Source organism: Tupaia chinensis, unplaced genomic scaffold, assembly GCF_000334495.1.
Source record: "Tupaia chinensis unplaced genomic scaffold, TupChi_1.0 Scaffold000688_1, whole genome shotgun sequence".
In the NCBI taxonomy this organism is placed as follows: domain Eukaryota; kingdom Metazoa; phylum Chordata; class Mammalia; order Scandentia; family Tupaiidae; genus Tupaia; species Tupaia belangeri.
This window is the reverse complement of record NW_006160211.1, coordinates 3,376,006-3,390,724: the sequence shown is the minus strand read 5'-3', so window position 1 is coordinate 3,390,724 and position 14,719 is coordinate 3,376,006.

The following is a 14,719-nucleotide window of genomic DNA, read 5'->3' as shown; positions in this document are numbered from 1 at the left end:
TCCCTTGGCAGTCCTCTTTCTCGGACCTTGAGATCCAGACTGGTAGTGGCTCGTCAGCTCTCAGATCTATGAACTGTGGCATCAGTTTTATTGAGTCTCCCGCTTACAGGCTGATGATCATTGGACTTCTCAGTTTGTTATGTGTGAGCCAATACTTTATAATAAATACCTCTTCTATCTTGCTATCTTTTTTATCTACCTACCTACTATCTATCTATCTATCCTATTGGTCTGTTTCCCTGGGGAACCCTGACTAGCATATACTACGTAAAACCCAAAGTTCGCTGTGTGCATTTATCTATGTTACTAACATTTATCTAGTATCTAAACTTGGTTACTCCTCATCTTCTCTGATCGGGTCTCCTCTAAGCTCAAAGGACTCCAGAAAGCAAGTTACTTACAGTAGGTCGTTCTTCAAGAGAAAGCAAAGATAAACAAACATGAAGGAGAAGGGAACTGCTTGGGGAGAAAGCCAACATTAATTCTTATTCATAGTTCTATGTATGTTATTTATCTCTTTCAAAAGACGAAGTTTTTATTTTACAATTTTTATTCAGGTAGAAATACAGTTTTCCCAGACTGAGTTCTAAGAACTCATCACTGTCCTGTGGTATTTTAGGTAAGAATTACATAACTTCATTACAAGAAAAAAGACGCATTGATAGTCCACCTTTCAGACAGGGTCTACATTTTTCCTCACCTGAGAAGTTCAGGGATTGCAGGCTGGTGGGACTCTCAGGACCCAGGGTCTTCTGTCCTCCAGCCCTGTCATTCCTAGTATGCTGGGATGTCTGTCTCATGCTCATCCTCATGCTACCAGCTGCTACCTGTGTCAGTTAGGATCCAACCTGAGACTCAGAAGCAGCAAATGTGGGATTTATTGTGGGCACTGGGTCTGTGTTGTCCAATAGATCTGTCCAGGTAGCTAACAGGCATAACTGGCTCTTTAAGTGTAAATTAATAAAAATTAAATATGAGAGATCAGCAGGTGGCATGATGGTTAAGGCACTGGACTCAAACATGGTGGACCGCAGTTTGAGTCCTGGACCTGGTGGCTTGAAAATCACGCTGGGTACATACATATATGTTCCCAAAATCCCAGGAGGAGAATGGAGGAGAAGGAATTGTCTCATGGTTATCCTCCAGAGGGGCGGGGGAGGAAGTGATAGCTCACTTTCCCTCTCTCTGTCTCTGTCTTTCTCTCTCTGGAAAACACATTTGCCCTATGGAAAAAACCTAAAAAAAAAAAAAAAAAAAAGAATAAAAATGTACTCAGCTGTAATAGGTACATTCAAGCACTCAATAGTCACATGTGGATCTCATATTGGGTAGCTCATATATTCCAGACATTTAATTTATTAAATAAATTTGAAGAGCTAGGAAAATGGTGAGTAGGAAGGTAGGGAATTACAGTATAGAAAATGGAAACTACAAAAAAAATCAAAAGGAATATCTAGAATTAGAATTTACAGTAGCTTGGAGTTGGCAGAAGAGTGAACTTAAAGACTAGTCAGATCAGGTCACCTTTCTTTTCATGTCTTCATTACTTTTGTGTTCATAGGAAATAATCCAGTCGGGACAAGCAGTTGGCGTAATGGCTCCCATGTAGTTGACCACAGTTCGAGTCTCGGACCCGGTGGCTTAAACTCACACTGGGCGCATGTGCGTGTGTGCCCGAGATCCCAAGAGGAGAATGGAGAAGGGACTGTGGCATGGCCATCCTCCCAGGGGTGTGATTTTTCGCTTTCTGTCTCTCTCTGTCTCTCTCTGTCTCTTTTGGCGAGCACACGCACCCTATAGCAAAAAACTCTCAAAAAAAAAAAAAAAAAAAGAAAAAGAAAAGAGGAGAAAAAAAGAAAAGAATCTCAATCTTTCCATACTAGGTAAGGTTTAGAGAACTCTCGTTTCCAACTGTTTGCCCTGTTTCTATCCCTGAAGTGAGGCATGAGTTTTCTATGCTCTCCATCTCAACCCTCTCAGGTTTCAGGGTATAAGGGCAGTTTTTAAGACACTCATGTTAACATCTAAGCTCTCCGTGTTCTCTTAGTTTCCACCCTTTCACAGCCTGTGCGACTATGTCAGGGAGAGCTGATGAAACTTTGTTACTCCTCTTCCTCTCTGATCCGGTCTCCTCTAAATCCAGGCTTTTGGGAGTCATACTCCAATGACGTTTGTGTTCTTGAAATTGTTATATTGTCCTTTGAAGCAGTAAGCACAGAACATTCAAGCTGCTGCTAAACCTGGGGAAAGGTCTGGAGTATCAGGAAGTACTGAGCAAAAAATACATAGGTTATGATGTCAGATGACTATCCAGCTAGATGTGTGTTTGAGGGAGGGTGTGTGTGTGTGTGTGTGTGTGTGTGTGTTTGTGTATCCAGGGCTTGGTGGGATTTATTACAACTTTACGGGATCGTTTGAGGAAACAATTTGATAAAGTCTTTATGAAACCCTGAGTCAATTAAGCATGTTTTACAAATGGATGAACAAGTACAACAGTTGTCTTGTCTTCACAGGAAATATCAGAAAGGTTGACCCACAACTCTGCTTATTAGCACTGGGAATTCAATCGAATGAGTCCCTTTGCTAATGGTTAGGAAGGCAAATTACTTGTGATTCTCATTTCCTTTTTCAGATTGATGGAGGGCAATTTAATCATGAAAATTCCATTTTCTTAGTAAGGTTTGCATTTAAGGGCAGAACTAACTGTAAGGTAGAGAAGCATATATAACACAAAAGCAAGACTATGTTTATTTAACTTGTTTGTATATAGTAACCAATTAGAGATATTTCAGAAACTAGAAGGAAAAATTCACTCATCAAGTATCCCTTGAAAACGGTCACTCTTAACACTTTAATGTGTTTTCTTCAATTCTTTTTTTTTCATGATTGTGATATTATTGTATATAAAATTTCATATAAAAAACTTAATATATAATGTAAGTTTATTTATATGTATGTATCAAATAACAAAAGACCTTAACATATGCATGCCCTGGGGCCAGCAGGTGGCATGGTGGTTAATGTGGTTAAGGTAGTTAAGGACTCCCACATGGCTGACCATGGTTCAAGTACACACAGAGATGGCAGAAGTATTGCAAACAATCTGCCATTTCTACTGTGAAATTCATGCTTGTTATAATGACTATAGTTATTATAATTATTATATAAAGCACAGTAGCTTTATTTTCTTTAAGTTTAAAGCAAAACATATGACCCATAGAAAATTCCACTCCTGAACCATTTCTCATGTTTTGAGTTCCTAATTTATTCTTCACTGCCAGAAAACTGGTTTGATAGCAGTTTCATACAAGTAACTCCCTCTCATTTTTGAAGATGATACACCAGTCAGGAAAACCACCATGACTGTGATATTTCTGAATATAGCCAGTCTTACATGTCTATAATCATCAAAAGATTATTTATTAAATTGTAAATTGTATGAAAACATTAAAGTGGCCTGGTTTTACAAAAACAAAAGCAAAAACAAAATCAAGAAAAACAGAAAAAAACCCACAAAAACCTGACTAAAGGAGCTGGCTGGCGGCATGATGGTTAAGGATGCTGGACTCCCACGTGGCAGGCTGCGGTTCGAGTCCTGGACCTGGTGGCTTGCTTTCTCACTCTCTCTCTCTCTCTCTCTCTCTCTCTCTGTCCCTCTCCTTCTCTGGTCAAATTAAAATAAATAAAGTTAAATAAAATAATTTTCTTTTAAATAAAAACCTGATTAAAGAGGAGCTTGGGGAGAGAATCAAAGGTGAGAAAATAAAGAGAGGAATGAAGACAATGATATAGATGAGTTTGATAGAGCCATGAGAGGTGGTGAGAATTTGAGTGGCAGCTGGAAAGCACTGAGCAATCAAAATAAGTTTTCTTTTAAAATGAATTATAGGGGACCAGCAGTTAGCATAATGGCTATGTCGGTGAACTCCCATGTAGTCGACCGCAGTTCAAGTCCTTGACCCAGTGGCTTAAACTCACGCCAGGTGCGTGTGTGTGCGAGCCCAAGATCCCAAGAGGAGAATGGAGAAGGGATTGCAGTGTGGCCATCCCCCCTGGGGGGTGATTTCTCTCTTTCTGTCTCTCTGTCTCTCTGTGTCTTTCTGGTGAGCGCATGTGCCCTATAATAAAAACCTCTCCAAAATAAATAAATAAATAAAATAAAAAATAAAAAAATAAAATGAATTATAAAGACCAGCAGTTGCACAATGGCTATGTCGCTGGACTCCCATGTAGTTGTCCACAGTTTGAATCTTAGACCTGGTGGCTTAAACTCACACTGGGCGCGTGTGCATGTGTGCCCAAGAGCCGGAGAGGAGAATGGAGAAGAAAAAATTGCGGAGTGGCCATCCACCCTGGGGAGTGATTTCTTGTTTTCTGTCTCTCTGTCTCCCTCTGTCTTTCTGGTGAGCACATGCACCCTATAGCAAAAACTTCTCTAAAAAATAAATAAATAAAATGAATAATAGCATATAATTGGAAATCATCCTGTAGAGAGAAAGAAAAAGATGACACTGAAGAGAAAAATCAGTAATTGTCTATGCAAACACCTTGAGAATTTGAGAGGAGAAGGATTTAGGGCATATCTAGAGGGGTGTCTTGGGGGGAGAAGGCACATTTCTCAATTAGATGCTGAATGGAAGGCAGTCTACATGGGCACAGATGCAGGGAAGCTAGAAGAGTTGGTGGAGGATAAGAAGGTTGTTGAAGAAAGAAAGAAGAAAGAATATTGGCAATTTTAAGTAGCAAAAATATGCTATTGTCTCTTGGAGTGGAAAGATGCATTCACTGAAAGAGCATGGTTGTTTATAATCTCTTTTAGAATAATATGTGGGGGGACTTGGCATAAAAGTAGCATGCTATACTCCCCCCTCAGATTGGTTTCTCACCCATTGTTCTCAACATCAGTGAGTGGCATCATTGCCCATGGAGTGGCCCATATCAGAAACCTGCAGTCATCCTTGCCTGTCGGCTCTCCCTCGGCCCCGACAGCTAGGAGAGCACCATGTCTACAACTTCCTAACCCCACGGCCACTTTCTTAGACCTGGCTGCCTACATTACTGCAAGTGAAGTTCCTGACTGGTTTCCAGGTTCTAGTCCTGTTAAATTTCTGTTTCTCCATATTGTGGCCTACGCGATCATTGTATACAAGAGATCTGATCAGGATGCTCCCTGCTTCTGAAGATGCTCTTCTGTGCAGTATCTCCCTACTGCCTTCGGGTGGAAGTCTGAATTCTTCAACTTGGCATACAAGACTCTTCTCACCCTGGCTCCTGCCTACCTTTCCATAAAGACAAGGATCGTAGAAGAAATGGCAACAACAAAATTTTGAAAACTGAAAAGAAAATGGACAACAAATTACTGACTCAGCAGGTCAGAGATAAATTATTTTTTTGAGCATGAGTTTGTAAAGCTGAAAAATAAAAAGTGGAAAACCTTTTACATTAGACAAAATATTCACACGTATATAACATTGTTGGCTAAATGAATGACAGAGAAGAACATTAGCAAAAAATATGAATCGTAAATTGGTGATTAAAATAATACCCACAGGAAGAAAGATTATCTATAAAATCTAAGAAAATGTGCTTAAACAGGGAGCCCAGCCATGTCCAAATTTGCAATGATGTGAACATCAAGAAGAGTAATTAGTGATTGAATCATACTAAATTATAAAAATCCAATTGTCTGAAAAAAATTCAAAAAAGAGAAGGCTAACGATAGAACTGATATATTGTCATTTGAGATGGCTTATACACTGACTTCTTATTTTGACAATTGGTAACTAAAGGGAAAGAATGAAGCATTTATCCAGCCTTTCTGTAAGAAATGCATTTTGAAGTAACCAAATAGGCCCAATTCATAAGGGAAATTCTACTTTACAGAAGAATGCTAGCCAAGAATGTAGAAGGAATGACAGAAAGTCAGCATTCTGTCACCTCTATTAAATTTATTCAATTTGACAAGGATGTTTAATTGCTATTAAAACATTTAGGTATATGATTGATAGTAAGCAGACACTCATATAAGACCAAAAGTAACAGCACAAAGATCACTTTCTGGTTGCTAGGAGTGGAAGGGATATTAATTGTTCAATAAAAAGCTCAGACTGTCATTACCCTAAGCCAGTGGTGGATCTTAGTAACCAGTTAGTATTTACCTTCTCTGATTTGATGAAAATGCAACATGAAGTGTAACACCAACCATGATATATTCTCTCCCCTAAAAAAAAAGCCAAAACTTGAATCCTTCAAATTTTTAGTTTTAACATTCAGATTTAAGTTTTAGGGGTTGAGGAACAAGTTGAATGGCATGGCAGGTGGCAAGCTGACAAAGCCAGGAATTAGGACAGCTAATCTGGTCTCTTCAGCAAGTCAAAGTCACTAAAAAGAAGAAAGAGAGACTTGGAGAGCAAAAGACCTAAAGGATATAACATCAACACGATTAAAAGCATGGTCCTGGATTGGGTGTAGTTTGGATGGATGAACTGTAAAGGACATTCTGGAACAAATTATAGAAATTTAAATATGAGTTAGGTATTAGACAAGATGGAAAGATATTGGCATGGCAAGTTGGAGAATGTTAAGTAAAATAAGCAGGAAACAAAACAGCATGGTGTCTCATCTTGGTAAAACACACATACATATCTGGAAGCATATACACTAAGGTGTTAACGGTGGTCATTTCTTGGTGGTAAAAATATGGTGTAGTATTTTGTGCTTGTTTCCCTCCTTTTTTGGGTAACTTTCTACATTACAAACATTCTTTTAAATAACAATTATAATAAATAAATAGTAGAGTAGTCGTCATTGTCTCAAATGCAAAGAAGATGGCTGAGGAGGTCCCTACAGTAGGGAGTGAAGCATAGCACCTCCACATGGGGCAATTCCACATCTGGGGTGGCAGCTGAGGATCCTGCCTTTTATTTTATCCATTGGATTGTATCCAATAGAAGGCATAAGATTCCTGAGCAAGCCATCCAAAATATAGGAGTTTGATGGGCCATTTCTACCTCTGGATTGCATGAGATAGTCCTGCCTGCCGCTCTTCTGCCTATGAGCCCGGAGCACTAGGATCTGTTATAATATCTGAGAAGATTTTCATTGCTTAGGTCAAGAACCAGGAAAAAAAGTTTTCAGGTTCCTACCATCCCCACCTGTTTTGTCCTTGTCATTTGGGTATGTGATGGAGGAATTAAATACTTCTGAAGAAGCCGTGGCTTTTCATGTTATGTTTGTTTCCAAGCAGCTCTAAGGCAAAACTGGGTTGATTATGCACCTAATTAGGATTTTGAAAATCAAATCCAACCACTAGATGAGGATGAGAATGTTTTGAGAGGCCTCAGAGCTAGAAGGTAGCCTTGAGCAACTGTTCCAAGCTAATCCCTATTTCCTTTTGCAATTGGTATAGCAGGGAAGACACATTTCAGGCCCCAAAGTGAATCCTTGATCAGATCTGTCCTGCCTGGCTAGCCCTGTAGTCAAATTAACCAATGCAACAAGGCTATAAATTCTTTGTTTTCTTTTCATGGTGTTCTGCAGAACCCAACCCTAAGAGGATACCAAAAACAAATGCATCAATCAAAAACATTGAATGGAGGGACCAGCAGTTAACATAATGGCTATGTTGCTGAACTCCCATGTAGTCGATCGCAGTTTGCATCCTGGACCCAGTGGCTTAAAACTCACGCCGGGTGCGTGTGCGTGCGTGCACAAGATCCCAAGAGGAGAATGGAGGAGAAGGGATTGCGGCATGGCCATTCCCCCTGGGGGATGATTTCTCGCTTTCTGTCTCTCTGTCTCTCTCTGTCTGTGTGGCAAGTGCATACGCCCTATAGCAAAAACCTCTCCAAAAAAAATTGAATGGACCCATAGCACTTTTCTTTGGAATTTCACAGAAATGTCATTGATAATTCTGTATCAGTAATATTAGGGCTTTAAAAGTAGTTCATATCCTTGATTTTCTTTTCCTTTTTTTTTTTTAAATCGCAGCTCTAAGGCAAAACTGGGTTGATTATGCACCTAATTAGGATTTTGAAAATCAAATCCAACCACTAGATGAGGATGAGAATGTTTTGAGAGGCCTCAGAGCTAGAAGGTAGCCTTGAGCAACTGTTCCAAGCTAATCCCTATTTCCTTTTGCAATTGGTATAGCAGGGAAGACACATTTCAGGCCCCAAAGTGAATCCTTGATCAGATCTGTCCTGCCTGGCTAGCCCTGTAGTCAAATTAACCAATGCAACAAGGCTATAAATTCTTTGTTTTCTTTTCATGGTGTTCTGCAGAACCCAACCCTAAGAGGATACCAAAAACAAATGCATCAATCAAAAACATTGAATGGAGGGACCAGCAGTTAACATAATGGCTATGTTGCTGAACTCCCATGTAGTCGATCGCAGTTTGCATCCTGGACCCAGTGGCTTAAAACTCACGCCGGGTGCGTGTGCGTGCGTGCACAAGATCCCAAGAGGAGAATGGAGGAGAAGGGATTGCGGCATGGCCATTCCCCCTGGGGGATGATTTCTCGCTTTCTGTCTCTCTGTCTCTCTCTGTCTGTGTGGCAAGTGCATACGCCCTATAGCATAAACCTCTCCAAAAAAAATTGAATGGACCCATAGCACTTTTCTTTGGAATTTCACAGAAATGTCATTGATAATTCTGTATCAGTAATATTAGGGCTTTAAAAGTAGTTCATATCCTTGATTTTCTTTTCCTTTTTTTTTTTTAAATCTTCTTGACTGAAAACTTCATCAAAAAGATACATATTCAATGATCTTCTTGACCGAAAACTTCATCAAAAAGATACATATTCAATGTGAAAAGGTCTGTGTTACTTGAAAGCAGCACTACTCATAGATACTAATGATTTATAGCTAGGGATTGCCTTTTGTATATCTCTAAGACTAAAGAAAACACAATAGACTTTTTAGGGCTCCTTGAAACTCTCAAATTCATGACTATTGTGAAACAAATTATTAGGGCTATGAAGTATTTTAAACACTTGTGCTCCCTCTAGAGGAGCAAAGTAAGAAAACACAGGGCTTCCAAGAGTTGGTTTTGAGGTAAAATTTTATTGTCATTTAAAAGAGAAAGAACTCTTTGGGAAATAATCATGAAAATCTAGTTTTAATTAACCGTAACTTTTAAATGATAAAAGTAATAATTCTCCAAAATATGATTAGCTAATTAATATGATTACTGTTGTTAATTTGAAATATAGCCTTCCTGTTTTGTCTGCACTACAACACACATAAAATGTGTGTACTTTCCTCTATTATAGTACATATCAATAAAACGTTGTAGCCTTTAAAAAGAGAAATTTGGGGGGCCAGCAGGTAGCATAGTGGTTAAGGTGCTGGACTCCAACATGGCCAACCATGGGTTGCGTCCCAACCCAGTGGCTTGAAACTCACATCAGACACATGTGCATGTGTGTCCCAAATCCTGAAAGAAAAACGGAGGAGAGGAAACTGTGGTATGGCCATTCCACTTGGCAGGTGATTTCTCACTTTTCTCTCTCTCCATGTCTTTCTTTGTCTCTCCAGCAAGTTCATGTTCCCTATTGCCCAAAATCTCTCCCCCCACCCCCCAAAAAAGAGACATTGAATAATTCTGAAGTAAATTGGGAGACATACCAAACTGATCAATTGGTCAGGGGAATCCCAGTGAAAATCCCAACAGGGTTTGTTTTTGGCAGAACTTAGGAAGCTTATTTTTAAATCAACTCAGAAATACAAAGTACTAAAAATGACTGAAAAATTGATTGAAAAGATCTAGGTGGAAGGATTTAATGCACCTGGTATTATGAAACTACAGTAACCAAGACAATAGGCCAATTGAATAGAAACAGACATACAAACTGGGAAATCTGATGTGTGACAGAGATGATATTTAATATCAGTGGAAGGGAGGAACTTTTCAATAAATGGTACAGGGACAACTGATTACTTGGTAAGAATACGAAAGGGTATCTACATTACACAATACACAAAATAAGTCTCAGGTGTTTAAATCCAAGAGTGAAAGGCAAAACTATAAAACTTTCATAAGATAACACAGAAAAATACTTCATGTTCTAGGTTCTGGAAAAACTATCTCAAACAACATATAAAAAGCCTAGCTATAAAAGAAACAAGTTAAATTATAATAAAATGAAAATTTCTGTTCATTAAAAGTCATCATAGAGTGCCTTTTGGCTGGAACCGCCATCTTCCAGTAATTCACCAAAATGACGAACACAAAGGGAAAAAGGAGAGGGACCGGCGACCTGTTCTCTCGACCGACATATATGCGAATCTACAAGAAAGGTGATATTGTAGACATTAAGGGAATGGGTACTGTTCAAAAAGGAATGCCCCACAAATGTTACCATGGCAAAACTGGAAGAGTCTACAATGTTACCCAGCATGCTGTTGGCATTGTTGTGAACAAACAAGTTAAGGGCAAGATTCTTGCCAAGAGAATCAATGTGCGTGTTGAGCATATTAAGCATTCTAAGAGCAGAGATAGCTTCCTAAAATGGGTGAAGGAAAATGACCAGAAAAAGAAAGAAGCCAAAAAGAAAGGTACCTGGGTTCAAGTAAAGCGCCAGCCTGCTCCATCCAGAGAAGCACACTTTGTGAGAACCAATGGAAAGGAGCCTGAGTTACTGGAACCTATTCCCTATGAATTCATGGCATGATGGGTGCTAAAAATAAACTAATCTGTGGTCTATAAAAAAAAATGTCATCATAGAGTGAAAAGACAGGTTACAGAATGGGAAAAGATTTTTGCCACACATATAACTAACAAAGTAACAGGTAGGACATCTACAGATCAATAGGAAAAGATAAACATATTAAAAAACTAGGCAAAAACTTGAACAGAAGCTTTATAAAAAGAGCAATTCCAAATAGCCAATAAATATAATGAAAGCTGGTGAAATATTATTATAAACAAAAAAATCATTAAAATCTAAATGATATTTTTCTAACCTGACCATTTAAACTTACAAGGATGGCTAAAACAAAAAGTCCACAAAAGAGGAACAATGGGAACTACCAAATAATACTGGTGGTATAAATTGAAAAACAATTATTATATTAAAATTGAAGGTGCACATTTCTTACACTCCTGCAACTGGACTCCTAGGTATATGCCTTAGAGATATTCCCGCACACGTCCAACACAAAACATGATAGAAATAGCCAAAGCAGCATTATTTGTTATAGGCAAATCTGGAAACAACCCAAATGTTCATTAGCAGCATGTGATACATTCATATAAAAGAATATTATTAGAGAATGAAAATATATGAACCCAAAATATGCTCACAATGAGGATGAATCTCACAAACACAATGTGAACAGAATACCATCCATATCTTCTTTTCCAGGCTGCTGTCCCCAACCTCCAGCTCCTTTTAGTATTGCTCACTGATGGCTTAGAGCTGGCACCTCTCTAGAAAATTGCCCTTGGCTCAAAGGCTACCTTGAGTCTTCGGGCGAGGTATTGTGGACACCTTGGCACACCTTGACACCTTGTTGCAAGGTGTCCAGAACACCTTGGCCAAAGACTCACTTGCCAGGCTGTCACAAGTCTTGGTGGTGCCAACACGGTGTTGCTATACAAACCCTAGAGCTGGGAATCAGGCTGAAACCTGCATCTTTGCTTCACTCTGGTCCCTGCCCTGTCCCACTGACTTCATTTTTCACTTCTATCCTGAGAAAAGGAGCCCAACAAATCACATGCACCTGAGTCCTTGTCCTAGACTCTGCGTGTGAGAAATTTGACATTGCCGAGCTTGAGAAAAACATACTGAACTCATATATTATGATGCACACATCATTGGTAACTAAAAAATAGCAAAGACATGATTTCTCAAAAGCCAGGACCAAGCTTTCCTCTGGGAGGGAGGAAACGGTGATCAGGAAAGGCACACAAGAATTCTGGTGAGTGACATTTGGCTTCTTGACCGGCATGGTGTCTACATGAATATTAACGTTATTATTTAAACTGTGTGTACATGTTGTAAGCACTATTTGGTATATGATACATAAAAACAGAAGAATACTTCTATGTAATTAGGGAGATAGTTTGGTTTCAGCTTAAATCAAAATGTACAGATTTTGTCTGACTTAATGATGGTTCAACCTGTGATTTTTTGACTTTATGATAGTTCGAAAGCAAAATGCCTTCAATAGAAACTGTTTGTATTTAATTAATTAATTAATTAATTAATTTGAGAGGTTTTTGCTACAGGGCGCATGTGCTTGCCAGAAATACAGAGAGAGAGAGACAGAGAGATAGAAAGCAAGAAATCACCCACCCCAGGGGGGATGGCCATGCCACAATCCCTTCTCCTCCATTTTCCTCTCAGGATCATGGGCATGCACGCACACGTATCGGCGTGAGTTTAAGCCACCGGGTCTGGGACTCAAACTGCAATCAACTACATGAGAGTCCAGGACATAGCCATTACGCTAACTGTTAGTCCCAGATTTTAAAGTGTGATCTTTTCCATGGTTAGCGATATACAGTAGGATACTCTTTTGTGATTCTAAGCAGCAGTAATAAGCTATTCTGTTTTTGCATTCAGTACAGTTATCAAGAAATTACATGAGATACTCAATACTTGATTATAAATAGGCTTTGTGTTAGATGATTTTGCCCAACTCTGGGCTAATGTAAGTGTTCTGGGAATGCTTAAGGTAGGAGAGACTAAGTGCTCATGATTAGCAGATTAGGTGTATTAAATAATTTTTGACATTATTTTCCTTTTTTTTTTTTTGGAGAGATTTTCACTGTAGGGCGCGTGCGCTTGCCAGACAGACAGAGAGAGACATAGAGACAGAAAGCGAGAAATCACCCCCCAGGGGGGATGGTCACGCCGCAATCCCTTCTCCTCCATTCTCCTCTCGGGATCTTGGGCACGCACGCACACGCGCCCGCCGTGAGTTTTAAGCCACCGGGTCCGGGACACGAACCGCGGTCGACTACGTGGGAGTCCAGCGACATAGCCATTACACTAACTGCTGGTTCCCACATTATTTTCAAATTATAGTGTGTTTATTGGGATGTAACCCCATCATAAGTCAAGAAACATTTGCATTTTCTAATCAGAGAAAATGAACTGTTTAATTTTTGCCCTCTTTCATCTGTTGAGAATTTCCTTTTGGCCAAGTATAAATCAAGGTTTGCAAATATTTCATGAATCATATTTGTCAATAGAATATGTTGCGGATTTATACATATTTTGTTATCCATTACTTTAGCTGTAATTAATTATATTCAGTATCTGTTATGGCTGAAAAAAAATTATACCCAAACTTAGCAACTTTAAAACAACATGTCTTACCTTGCAGTTGCTGTGGGTCAGGAATCTGGGTGCAGCTCTGCTGGGTCTTCAGGCTCAGGGTCTTGCACAGGCTGTAGTTAGGATGTTGGGTTGTGCTGCGGCAGCTCACCGCTGGACTTGGAAGGAGCCATGTCCAAGGACATAAATGTGGCTGCTAGCAGTTTTGATTCTTCCTGGGTTGAGGGACTGAGGGCTTCAGTTGCTTGGGAGCTGTTGCCCAGAGGCCTCCCTCAGTTTTTAGCCACAGGAGCCTTTCCTTAGGACAGCTCACAGCATGGCAACTGGCTTTTTTTGTTTTCTTTGTAGCCTAATCTGGAGTGTAACATCTTAGGGGGTTTGGTTTGTTTTTCTGTATTTCGCACATTAGAAGCAAGTCTTTAGGTCCACTTCACACTTAAGGGGGAGGGATTGCCCAGGAGAGTGACTATCAGAAGAGGAGGTGGGGATCATTGGCAGCTCTTTTATTACTGAGTCCTTGGAAAGGTCATGATGTTTTTTTTCTTTCCATACAAAAATGTGTCATGACTTTTCTGATGACCCAAGAGAAGTTGCCTCCTACAGTGACAAAACTCACTAGCTGTCTTCTCCTGCATTGCTTTGGAGAATCATTCAGTGACCATTATTAAATAAATCATCCTGGATGGCAGCATACAGAATTTTGCATACATAAAGTGGTTAGTTCACAAATCTATATTCAGAAGACATTTTGTCCTTATGAATTTGAGTTTGGGGCTCTCTCTTACTGAGTTTCTCTGCACACAGTAACTCTTCACACATGGCACGTATCTTCAGTCACTCAAGCCTCTTGTCGAACCTCAGCTGAAGTGCTTTGGAGGATCATTCCATGTCTTTTCCGAGGTGCCTCTTGGGCCCCAGAGGGAACCGTAGGTCCGTATCATGGCTATGCTGAAAAGCAGTCCATCCTGAATATACCCACTTGTTTATAAATATCTATTTGAGTTTTGAGAGATGGGACAACAGATTTATAAAGATACTTAAACGAAACTTTCTTTTTGTTTGTTTATGACGATTGATGACGGGCATGAAAAGCATACAGACAACAGTGGTATGTTAATTTCTCATATTTCTAGTGTTTTCCTCTTTGGGTAAGTGCCATGTTACTTAATCAAAATAATTTGATGCTGTAATTACTACCAATTGTATCTTATAGACATAAACTAATTTTTTTAAGCATTTAATACTTATTGCCTTAAATTCTACCTTGCCTAATATGACTTTTTGTTGACATTTGGAGGATGATCTTTGGTCTCATTTTTGTTTTTTTGCTTGCTTGTTTTTTAGATTTTGCCTTAGGGCATATGTGCTCATCAGAGAGAGAGAGAGAGAGAGAGAGAGAGAGAGAGAGAGAGAGAGAGAGATGGGACG